Source organism: Haplochromis burtoni, unplaced genomic scaffold, assembly GCF_018398535.1.
Source record: "Haplochromis burtoni strain Fernald_Lab_line unplaced genomic scaffold, NCSU_Asbu1 Contig_741, whole genome shotgun sequence".
Classification (NCBI taxonomy): Eukaryota; Metazoa; Chordata; class Actinopteri; order Cichliformes; family Cichlidae; genus Haplochromis; species Haplochromis burtoni.
This window is the reverse complement of record NW_024583102.1, coordinates 1-10,332: the sequence shown is the minus strand read 5'-3', so window position 1 is coordinate 10,332 and position 10,332 is coordinate 1.

The window sequence follows — 10,332 nt, the reverse complement described above, 5'->3', positions numbered from 1 at the left end:
GTAGATCGCGACACGGACACAGAGAAACACAGGGCTTAAATACACAGAAGGAGCAATCAGGGAATGGGTAACAGGAGGGAAACACAGCTGGGGCAAATCAGGCCTAACGAGACAAGGGGGAAGCAAAACCAGACACATTAACATCAGACATGGACTTTCAAAGTAAAGCAGGAAACAACACAGACTCACAGGCAGGCACTATAACAAAAGGGAACAGAGACGTGGGACAAGGGCAGACACAAACACTGACTGAACACGGGGATATAGGAACTAAGGATACACAGAGACGTGAACTAGACAAGGGGATGCAGGTGATAGGGGAGACAGAGCAACTAAAGAAGACAGAGACATAAACCATAAGACAGAACTCAAAGAAACCAAAGACTAGAAAGTATAAATAATATAATAAACTCAAAAATCCTGGGTCAACGACCCAGGCATCCTAACAAATGTTTTCCAAACATCTTCTTTTGCTGCTGGTTCAGTGTTTTGGCTGGAGTGACTCAGAACCTGTGAGACGGCGGCTTTCAGCACCTGACAGCCGTATCCGTGTACACGCCGTCCAACGAGCAAGCCGTGCTTTGTTGCCTGCTCTGTTTACCTGCTCTTTAATTGTTTGGTGTTGAAACGCTGACGTGAACCTTTAGCTGAGACATTTCTGTGGATGCCCCATATGTCGTATTAAAATAACATTTGTAAAACTAGATGTTCTCCCTCTCACCCCCCTACCACTGGGGGCACTGGGGTTACTTTGTGTTGTATGAATAACTATAAGGGAGGTTTTTATCAAATACAGTTAAAGTCGAAAACTTCTATCTGTTGGCATTTTTTGGCCTTCAGACAACAACTTTATTGCTGCACTGCTGGACAGGATAAAGATAATGACTTACAAGAACTATTCTGATTTTTTGTAGCTTCTTATGGCTGCTCCCGTACTCACAAGGGCGGGTGACTCTGCATGTTTGATTTGGCAGATGTTTCCACCAGAAGCTTTTCCTGATGGCCCTCTTTGTGTCTCCTCCCAGTCTGTAATCTATTACACTATGAACCCAGTACTTGCTTTGTACTGAGTAACTTAATTGGTTTGCAAATCAAGCAATGTTTTGCTAATGTCCTACATTTTCATTACTCTTTAACTTTTTAACTCATTCCCACAAATTAAAATTATATCAATAAGAGATGCGTGTACTGTTGCTTACTACAACTAGTTCACAGATAGCTGCCTACTATTAAAGGAATCCAGTCCTATAAAAAAAGTCCAAAATTTCAGCTTGTGCTTGTTTGGGGTGAGCAGCAGATCAATCAGGTAAAGAATTATAAATGGCTTCAAGCCTCTGAGACGCACTTAGACACTGAGCCGTGTCAAAGTTGTGTAGTTTATAAAGCCTTATTTTATGCATTTACTACTAGTAGGGAGAACAAACATGAGATTTAAGACCTGGACACGTTTGAAACTCTTTGTCCTCCACAATGGAAGACTGCTGAAAATAAAAACAGATAACACTTCATCCGGCTCCTAATTTTATACAATCTGCACTCAGCTGTGTCTCCAATATCATTGGAAAAAGCTTTTTCACTTTTCCCGACATGCTTGGATCCAATTTACCGTCTCTCTGTGTACCTGACCTGTACCTGCTACACTTGCTGTCTTGGAACGTCTGCTCCTCTTTCTTCTTTCACATAAATTTGCATGTGATTTGCCACATGGCCATAAAAAAATAAAGACCCACCCATACCTGCATGGATGCTCAGCAGGGCTGAAGCTTCGACTCTCACATACCGACAAGTCATTAATAATTCACATAAGATTATCTTGCGGGCTGGATGTGGCACGCAGGCCATATGTTTGACACCCCTGGGTAAAACTGTAGTGAGGAGAGGCAGAGGTTCCTCCGTCCATCCTGCCTATTAGCAATCAGTCTGATGCTTTGCTTGTATCGTCTCAGTTTTCTTTACTGACATCCTGTAATCAGAATAAGTCGACTCTCTCACAGACAACGTGTTTGTGTGATGCTTTTGGCTTTTTCCAGTCCTTAGTCATACAGCCATAGCTTTTAGGCCCACTGCTATGATGTTGTTATGAAATCATCAACATCCTGCTTGCCTGCCAATGCCCCATAAATACCTCTGTAATTCTAGTTCAGTAATGAAACGTTGCTCCCACCGAAAACGCTACAGATAAACAGAATCAACCGTTTGGGAATTCTTCTTTTGTGCTGAGATGCAACACACTCAAATATAATATGATTTCCTGTTTGCTTTGTTTACGATTGTTTTGCTTTCTTAATTTGCTCCAAATTAAAATTTAAACAAAGTTTGTCCATCTGTCTTTTAGCAGGCTTAACTTTTATGTTGTGAGGGTCGAATCTGAGTCCTTTTTAGCATGGTAGTCCCTGATATAAGCATGCTGCCTAAGCATTTTGTTTATTGTGTAGAAAAAACTGGACATATTGGTAAATACAGTATTACTCTGTCAAAGTGTCATACCTCTGTGATTCTAGCTACTTTGTAGCCCTTCTGTAAAGCTAAAGTAAGTTCAGGAGTGGTCCACACTCCAGTCAGCTGTGGAAAATGATTTATTAATAATTATGTATACTTCATTGATCCTCGTGGGGAAATTACTCTCTCTGCATTTAACCCATTGACTCAGTGGGCAGCTGCAAATCTGGCGCCCAGGGAGCAGTGTGCAGGGACGGTACCTTGCTCAGAGGTACCTCAGGGTAGCTGTCCAGTGGATTCAAACCCCCGACTTTCCGATCATGGCGCAACCACGCTACCTACTGAGCTATCCCCGCCCCTTTCAACTGATTTTGGTTACTTGCTGGTCAAGGTATTGCTGTTACTGTTTTTAGACATTTTCGACTGAAAGGATCCTTCAGTGAATCCATTTCTAAAGACAGTGCATCTCTGAACAAGAGTTTCAACATCAATTTGACAAGAAAATACGGCCTCGCTGATAAAATCAAACGTTCTCTTGTTGCTACCGGCTCATACTGTTCAGAAAACTCATTCCTACCAGCTGTTTTCATTATTTGATATTATGCACACAGGGGGAATGTTAAGGTCCTACATAAGTCATATTGTAAGCAACCGTTGAGTTACTTTAGAACTGCGAAGAGACTCAATGTAAGGGCCATTTTATTAAAACTCAGGTTTGTCTTCATGTCAAGTGTGCCAGGTGCAGTATTACTCCAGCATTCTGCAATGTGATTTACTGCAAACCATTTTTACTAATGAAATTGTATAAAGGTTTGCTGATGCTGACCTCTCGTCCCGTTGATTCTGGACTCATCCCTGCGTGATCGTTTAACTCAATGTTTGAGAATGAGTAGGTCCAAGGCCTCAGTGCTCACCCTGTGTGCTCTTGGGCCCTGCAATGGTTCTTTCAAATAGAAATAAAGAGGACTTTTGCACTATGATGTGGAGTGTTCTGAAACTTACAAAGAGTCTAAAACTTTCAAACAAGCACACACAGTTTTATTATAACTTTAACAACTGCAACAAAGTAACAACTCACACTGCCATCTGTTCTTTCTCCTGCTTTCTTCTTGTTGTTCTTGGTCTGCTGATTGAGGAGGGGCTTGGACCAGGGCTTGGTTATCGTCTGATGAGAGCGGTGAAAGCAGCAGACTGCTGAAGAGAAATTTCTCCAGCACATGTCCTGGTTAGTGTAAAAAAAGTCAAACATCAAAACATCTTGCTTAAAATTGTCCAAAAACTATTTAGTGAGTATTTACAAACTCAGCAGTTTCTTGGTTAGGGGGCTGACATGAGACGACCTCTTTTAAATCAGAATCTGAAGGGGAAACAAGTCTACACCATACCAGAGGATTATCCTTTGGTGTTGCACTCTTAACCTTTGGCTTGCTGCAGTTACTGCAGTCAGTCACTGGATGCAAAAAAAGAGGAAGAAAAAAAGTCAATGTAATTCCTGGGAAACCACAGACACCAGTTTGTAGCCACACGTAGGTTGGTGTCTTATTTTTTACTCTAATTTGACTGAGCCATTAGCAAATGACTGCTCTAGGTTGGGGTATCTTAGGCTAGCTAGATCCCTGATTGGACGAAAACAGAATTGGAATAAAGGTGGAAATAAGCAAAACAAGCTCTGTTAGATAGAATTTTTCTGTGACAGAGAGGAGAGGGGGGGGGGGATTTTTCTGGAAAGCAGTAATTGAAAAATGAAATGTAAAGAAATGAGATTTCCAGTATGTTTCTTTGATGAAGGCTTACTGTAAGTTCTAATTGTATAAAAACTGTTCGCAGACTGTAGGACTCTTTCTCTCTGTCACTTTCACCTCCTCTGTCCTTCACTTTCTTTCCATCATTCTTCTGCATCCCACCCCCTCTCCAGCCCATCCACACACCCACTCTCCTAGTGTAAGTATTGTGTGTGTGTTGTTTCTCCCTTTACAGTGAGAGGAGAGCAGCATCTTCTCTCTCTCCTCAGACAAACTGTGACTTTAAGTGTATTATTATCTAACAGACAGAGTGGGGCGGGGGAGTTGTTTTCTGGAAATGGACTCGCACACAGTCCATCACTGATAACACTCTGAAGACACTTTGGTAATGCACAGATGCAGATTAATAAACTACAATTTGAATAATGTTGTGGACATTATTAGCACAGCACTGAATGTGATGAAATTACACAAATTTGTTCAGTCTCCCCTCACACGTGAAACCAGGCCTTTTGATCAGTGAGTGTGACAGAATACTTCCTGGCTATCGTGTGACTGTGATGACCCTCTATTATTAGACCTATCGGTCTAATAGAGGAAGCCTGTGGAGGACCAGATCTATAATCTCAACTCTAGAGATTAGTCATTTTAATGGGAGAGTCAGCAGCAGGGCACAGCTAGTGGAAACAGTTGAAACTAAGAAGAACCTCAACTCAAAGCATTTTTTAAAGAATACTATGTACAAGTTTTCCTTCGCGTTTTTAGAAATCTTGTCACTGTAAAAATGTCATAGCATCTTGATTTCCTTCCACAGGCAAGACCTTCTACCAAACCGGGCCTTCAGAGCAGCCACCTTCAGTTGCTGCTTGTTTGTCAGCCACATGAAATTGAAGTTGAAGTGACTCATTTGACTCGTTTGGAGATACCATACCATGTCGTTGCCACGAGAAACTCATGGTTTGCTTTTGCAGTATGCTTTGGGTCATTATTGATTTGGACTGTTAGGTGGTCTGACCATTTTTTCAGCATTTGGCTGAATCTGAGCAAATACTATATCTCTGTACACTTGTAATTCATCCTTCTATTCACTGGCACGTCTTCAATACACACTAAAGATCCAGGTCCAATAGCAGCACATACACACATCCTGTCTTCTGGTACAGATTAATCTTGGTTTGATGTGTACAAACATAGATGTGGGCAGGTGATCCCTTCCTTTCTGTTCATGGTTGAAACAAGTGCTTTGGACCAGGAGGAAGTTTAGACTCAAAAGCTTAGGGTGTCAGCTGATAATGGAGCATTGCAAGTTATACATTAATGAAACAAGAGTGGTTAATAAATTACTTTTAGTTTCAATAATCCAACCACTGCAGAATCATCAGAAAACGTGTGAAGATGGAGGTCTCTGTGTAGTGGCTGACGTCCGTGGTGTAGAGGATCAACAGGAAAGAGGATGATCTGTTGTGGTGCCCCTGTGTTGCCGATCACCTTGTCGAATACACAAAGTCGAAGACGCACATATAGTGGTCTTTCTGTCAGGTAAACAACAATCCAGGACACGAGAGAGGCATCCAGCTGCATCTGGGTCAGCTTATCGCCTAGGACAGGGGTGTCAAACTTAAATGAGCTGTGGCCCTCCAATGAGATGACAGTGCCAAAGTTAATTTTTTGGAGTGTTCAAAAACGTCAGTCTGGTTAACATGAAACTTGTGATGTTCATCTTTTTTCCCTCCAGTTTAATGTATTTAGGACATAGCTGTCAGTCTATCCATCCATGTGGTGCATGTATGCTTTCTGCCTCTTATAACCCGGGGGATTTTCCTGTGGTTTGAAATCTTATGTGGTCTTGTGAGATGACGAGTCCAGGCAACTGACCACTCTTACTCGATTGTATCACATCATTTTAACAAGAATACATTGAACTAGTTTTAAGTTGTTGAATTTCATGCAGATCTTACATTGTTTAATTACAAGCACCATGGAAACATAAAATTATTTCTTTCAAATTACATGTTATGTAAATGTAATTTTTTCTACTGAAGCTCTGCATCGATTGATGCCGACTTCATTTTACTTACAGTGCAGTTTCTGAGGACAAACTTGCTTTTGGTTTGCATATATGTTAAACAGCAAGTTGGAATCTAAAAATTCTAAATATCGTTTAGCTTTTTTTAAAAAACACTGTCTAGTGTGTAACGGCCTTTAGTCACAATCTTTTGGCTAAAATGCCATTTAATTTTAGCAATATAATCTTTATCTTATCTTATGTAATGTAATCTTTAATATAATCTTTTATTTTTATTTCTGTGTGGACTTTGCATGTTCTCTCAGTGTTTGCATGGGTTCTCTCCATTTACTCTAGCTTTCTCTCACAGTCCAAAAAAGGAAGAAGAATTAGAAAAATGCATTAGTGCTGATACAGATTCAGATACAGATATGTACTAATCCTGAGTCTGAGATACGGACTCAGGATTAGTACAGCCTTGGTGTTGTTGTATGGCCGCAATTAAGTTGCCTGTTGACGTGCAGTTTTTCGGAAAGTAGGGTGAACACTATTTGGATCATGAACAGGATTTTGCATAAGTCCGCATTGAGTGCAAGACGACCTGACCTGAAGGATATGGCAAAATCCTGGCCAGACCGAGTAGCTGGCGAAACTTGAAACATGGATCCTCTGTAGCCGGTTACCAAGACTACGTGAAGTATCCTCAGAAGCTCTACTAGATGACATTAATGCAGCACTACGGAGGATATCTACAACCACCATTACCAAGACTAATCAGCTGAGCTACACTACAGCAGCAGTGATCAGTGCTGCAGAGATGCATGGCTACAAGTTGAACAGCCAAAGAGAGAAGTACCCTCCATGGAGAAGGATACTAGAGGCTAAGATCAAGTGTAACCAGTTCATAAATTACATATCGTTATAATTACACAAAATGTGTTCTAGACCAAAACCGTTCCTGTTATACCTGACTGTTAGGACCTTCAAGCTTGTAGTTATGTTCGTTATCAGATAGAGCCCCTCCTCATTCTTCTTCTTCTTCTTTGGTGCAAGCCTATAACTACGGGGTACCCCTCTGGCCTCTCCCCTTTTCTATAATTCCACTGTGGGGGAGGTTGGTGTCATTTCTTTTCCAACACTGTACAACACACATATAATGTATATTTAGCCTGATTGTGTTTTTAGTTCAATTATTGTCATCATTGTGCCTGTTTTTGCTAGATGCTGTAAATGTGTAGTACGTGTGTGCCACATATGTGTTATGATCACTGTTAATGCTAGCATGAATAGATAATTCTTGCTAGCTTGGAAGTTGTGGTGGGTTGAAATAACTCTCTTCCCTACTGTTTGTATTTGGTTGTAGGAGCCTGAGGCCCACTCCAGCCCCTACAACCAAATACAAACAGTAGGGAAGAGAGTTAGCAACAACCACTGATCAACAACCACTGATCAATGGCCATGAGCAGTGTTGGGTAAGTTGCTTTAAATTAATAACTTAGTTACATTACTAGTTACTTCTATCAAAAGTAACTCAGTTACTTCAAGTTACTCGTTACTTTCAAAGTAACTAGTTACTAGGGAAAGTAACTTTGGTTTTTCTCAGAATTCTCTTGTTAATGTGTTGCTTCCATAACTTTGCCAGTCTTCTAGCTTGCTTACTTGCCACAGTGCACTGTGCCACCTACCAATAGAAAGGAAAAGATAATGTGCACATTTCCACGAGAGAAATCCCACGCCTGGACCGTCGTTGACCGCCGCCATAATTCTAGCCTGCGTCACAGCGTCAGGTGCTCTTTTTACATCCAACACAAAAACTGCAGTCGTGGTGCTTTGATTGTACTCAGAACTCGGAAATTCTGCCTTCTGAATAGGAAGATGTAGGTAACACCAGACTGCAGATGAGCTGCATACAGGGCTGGACTGGGACAGAAAAAATCGTCCCGGGCATTTTGACTAGAGACTGGCCGCCATTATAGGAAAGATCATAAAGCCTTTGAATGAAAACAAAAACTGTTGAGACAGTGATGTTCACTGTTTTGATGGTATATATGCATCAATCTATCAATCGTTTGTTCTAAGATTCAGATAATTATTTTTTAAAAGCTAGACATTTTAAATGATAGAAAGAAAAGTATTTCCTTGTGCCCCCGTGTCCCTGTTAATGCCCGACATGGCCCCCTGGCAACACTTTGGGTAAACAAACAAGAGAGACGATCAGCTGATCATTGATCAGTTTCATGATTGAAGTAGAAACAGGAGAGGGAGGGGGAGAGGATGAAAGAAGAGGCAGCTGTGCAGCAAAGACACAGAATAACTCCAGCTTTGTGTCTTTTTCATTGTAGCTGAAGTCCGGGACAAACTGTTCCTTTTCACCTCAATACGAAACGCGTAATATTTTCTCTGAATACGAGACGATTCTGTTTTTTACGGGACGGTTGGCAACTCTACTAACTAACCTTATGAACAAAATAAAGTTCAACATCATTAACTTCATAGCACCCACCCAGTTGTATAGAAACTCCATCATGCTAGCTAGCACGCAGTACGAGTTATTGTAACTGACTGTAAAAAGTCAGAACAACGAAAATAAACTCCACCTAAACTTGGTTCATATCTGACCCAGACAGACTGCAGCTCATAACTTCTTACCTGAAGTTCAGTTCACCTGATACTCGGACCGGCGGCCGCCTTGGGTCTCTCCTCTTGCCTCCCTTTCCCTCATCCACCTGCTGGCCTCCACCACTTACTAATGTTACTGAATCAGTGGAAGCTCTGCGATGCCACCACACGAAGTAACAAATAACGAGCCTATCTAAATCCCAGTAACGACTAACGCGTTCCTGGTTTTGGCATAATAACTAGTTACCGTGCTCGTTACCACAATAATAACCTAGTTACTGTAATGCGTTACCTAATAACTCTCAAAAAGTTGATTGTGTTCATCTGGACGTAGCGTTTTGTGGGAGAAACGTTTCGTCACTCATCCAAGTGACTTCTTCAGTCTCCCACAAAACGCTACGGCCAGATGAACACAATCAACTTTTGGAGATTTACTTTCCTGGATGATTGAGAATGCATCAAGACGTTACTTAATAACGCGTTAGTCCCAACACTGGCCATGAGTACCATTCAATCAGTGGTTGTTGATCAATGGTCATGAGAATTTGCATAATTAAGATGAAGGAACTGACCTCCCAGCCCATTGTTCCTTCAGTCATTGTGCAAATGTACTGTTTATAAGATTGGGGAAACCTGCGGTCAGCTGAGACTGAAGACTGAAGAAATGTTTCGTCACCCATCCAAGTGACGAAACGTTTCTCCCACTGAAAACGTCCAGATGAACAGAATCAACTTTGGGAGACTAAGCATCAGGCTTTCAAATGAATTAACTCTGTGTCTTTGATTAATAAGCTGGAGCAGAAGATTGCTGCCACATCCCCTCCTAACCCTACTTCAAGAATTCTGAAAGAGTGACTTGGGGTATTGATTCGTTTAAACTATATAAAGACCCTGCTGTAACCAGGTTTTAGTAAGGCAAAGTAAACCAATTTATTGATTAGTTATTAAATCGTATACTGACAGGGTCTTAATGAAATGTGGCTCATTAAACATTATGTCATGAAATGCTGTGTGCAGGCAGGAGAGGGACCCAAACGCAAACTCACCAGAACCGGGATCAAAATATAGCTTTATTAACAGAACAGGGAAAAAGGCGATACAAACAACAGTATGAAGCTAACCTGGAAAAGCTAAACTCGCGGGGATGTCACACAGCTAAGAGGGAGGACGCGACGCAGAACCGAGGGAGACGAGGACATAAATACACAGAAGGATAACGAGGGACGGGGGAGCAGACAGGGAACACAGCTGATACTAATAATTACAACAAAACAGGGCAGGAGCAACACAACGTGATGTACTCTGATGGGAGACTATCAAAGTAAAACAGGAAGTACACTCAGAAAAATTATGGTTCTTAAATGGTTCTTCAGATGGCTTCATGGTTCTTTAAAGAACCATCATACATCAAAGAACCTTTTTATTTTGTGGATGGTTCTTCAGCTATTACAAATGGTTCTTTAAAGAACAAAAGGTTCTTCATCCTTAGCAATCTAAGTTTGATGGTGTAAATGGCATAAATATTTA